Source organism: Mytilus galloprovincialis, chromosome 5, assembly GCF_965363235.1.
Source record: "Mytilus galloprovincialis chromosome 5, xbMytGall1.hap1.1, whole genome shotgun sequence".
Classification (NCBI taxonomy): domain Eukaryota; kingdom Metazoa; phylum Mollusca; class Bivalvia; order Mytilida; family Mytilidae; genus Mytilus; species Mytilus galloprovincialis.
In genome coordinates this window covers 8540292-8543382 of record NC_134842.1, presented here as the reverse complement: position 1 = coordinate 8543382, position 3091 = coordinate 8540292, and positions in this window count along the sequence as shown.

Genomic DNA, 3091 nt, shown 5'->3' with positions numbered 1-3091 from the left:
ATTATGACACACCCTTTGGTGTTGGTTTATAAACATGTCAAGTATAAACTTTGAAATGATAAAGGTTCTCAAGATATAGAGCGGACACGATCTTTACCATAGGACATGGGGTTGTCAACTGAAACCAAAGTTTTTGACCTTGACCTAGGAAGTTGTACATAAATTATGACATACCCTCTGATATTGGTTTATATACATTTCAGGTATAAACTTTAAAATGATAACGGTTCTCAAGATATAGAGCGGACACAATCTTTACCATAGGACATGGGGTTGTCAACTGAAACCAAAGTTTTTGACCTTGAACTTTGCCCTAGGCAGTCGTTCATAAATTATGACACACCCTCTGGTGTTGGTTCATATACATGTCAAGTATAAACTTTGAAATCATAACGGTTCTCAAGATATAGAGCGGACACGATCTTCACCACAGGACACAGGGTTGTCAACTGAAACCAAAGTTTTTTTACCTTGACCTTTGACCTAGGAAGTTGTACATACATCATGACACCCCTCTGGTGGTGGTTAATAAACATGTAAAGTATAAAGTATGAAATCATAATGGTTCTCTAGATATGGAGCGGACACAAAGTGTTACGGACGGACGGACAGACTGATCACTATAGGGCGACCCGCCTTTGGCGGGGCCCTAATTAAGTGTAATGCATTACAATTTTCCATGTAATTGAATGTAATGTGTAATTGAGCATTTTTTTAATTACATGTAATGTTAATTTAATTAATTACATTGAAAAAAGCAGGTAATGCTCAATTACTTTTGAATTACATTTCAATTACAAGTACTTTTATTGTGTTAAAGATAAGGATTTGTATTTAATAATATAAATTGTTAAATTATATTTATTTTTAAAATATTGATATCACATACTTCTTTAATATATGAAGTCTGTAATTTATTCTGAAGTTTTTATATTATTTATTTGACCATGTTGACCTACAGAATTTTTGTTCTGAATAGTCTTATGATTAAAAAAAAATGTGAGAATATTTATATATGTGTTGTTCAGTTTTTTAGAAAGATCTTTGTTAACTAAATAGCTTGAGAAGTTATTAAACAAATGACCCTAGGTCAATATGAATTCAAATGTACATATATTCTAACTTAGGGTCATTTGTATAAATCAGCTCCCAAAATCTATAGCGCCTTATAATTACTTTTTCTCAATGATCACATGACAAATTTTTCAAAATGAAAGTTTGAATACCAGAATCGTTGGATCACTGTGAAACCTGTCCAAATATGAGAAAATAAAGGTTGACAGGTAGATGAAACTTACATAAATGAAGAGATATATGAAAAATGAATAAGTAATTGAGGCCAGATATATACAATTCCAAGGACGTCAGTTGGCCCCAGAAGCAATGAAACAGTGCATCCGTTTTGGATAGGCAAATATGCACTTTTTGATATGGGATGAGTTCTGACATCCCATGGCCCCAACTTGTCTGGCAAAACAGCCCTTGTATCAGAGTAATCTCGGACTAGTGATAGGATTGCTTCCTTAAGTAAATGATGTAGATACTTTGTCAGCCGTAAGCAGTTGAAGTAAGGAAGTACTTCTTAACTCAGTCGGTATACACACAGCCTTGTAACCCAGAGGTCCTAGTAAAGACAAGCAATTTTGTGATAAGAAGCATGCTCTCTGGTTACATGGATAAGATTCAATTTTCATTGTAAATTATCATATATATAACACAAATTGTATCTCCTATAAATCAGAAACCGTATCATTCTACAAAATGATAAATAATAAGTCTCTAGACTTGTGACTTACTATGATTCTACTATGATTTCTTCGGATTTGCAGACCACTTTTTCAAGAGACGGTTAGGGTATGGGAAAGAAATGAAGGTTTAAAGTTAAGAAAGTTGTTATAATTTAAAAGTTGAAAACCGGACCGGACATTACAACCCGGACTAAATATAATCAAGCGGCGATTTTAAAATCTTGAGGTAGTTTGAAATAGGATAATTTTAAAGAACTTTTTTTTCATCAATAGATAGTATATTACAGGAATTCAATTGTTGTTCCTGTTTGTTTTAAAATTCAAGTTGGAAAGTCAAAAGAAGACAGTAACTCCTTTAAACGGTCGGCATGTACATGTAAGTACATTGCTGGCTCTACTTCTATTTTTTTTTTTATAAATCTTTAAAATATGAAAACAATGCGTATATCTAAAAGTACATTCATTGCTATGTAAATGTTTAAGCAGTTCCGTAGTCAAATGTAATTATAAAACATTGAAATTCTTTTAGTGCATATCACTAAATCTCACAACTGGTTTTAAAATAATTACACGTTACATGTGCCATGGCTTTGTAGGGTTTCTTTCACTATACAGGCATACAAAGTAATTTATAGGGTTCTTAATTTAAAATTTGATGTTATTTTCAGTGTCTTCCATTCAGGACTTTTGATTAATGTCATAGTCTAGTTTGATTTCAACTCTCTCAGTTCGGGCCCTAGTCAAAACTATGTTGCACAAATTCGATTACACAAGTCACTGATACTACCAAGTATGACGGTTGTCATGAGAAAAACAGGATAGCAATGCTTGCAATTGCGAAGCACCATGTATTACTTCTGCTTTATAAGAATTTGAATGGTCAAAGATTTGTTTTTGTTGGTGATCACACACATTGTCAAATACAAATAAACCAAAGAAGACGTGTCAAGCAAAAACTATAAACAGAAAAAAGACCAAACAACAATTGTCTGTACATATGCACACACTTTTATTCTACAACTTTTGAATAACAGGGCCATACAATGCAACATACGAAAGGAGAGATGGATATATATAGTATATGATTTACACTGAGACATCTATCCAACAAAATCAAAATAAGGTGGATTTTAGCAAGTATATTAGGACATCTTACAAAAACAAATGTGCTGATTGGTAGTTTCGTCTTGGAACACCCAATTTATTTATAATATGTAGTTGCATGGTGGTAATTGGCTTTGAACTAACTTTTAATTACTGCGAGGTCACTTACTTGAACACCAAACCGCCAACTGGGACCTCTCAGCAAGGAATGGAGATTACAAGCTAGTAATAAGGCAGCA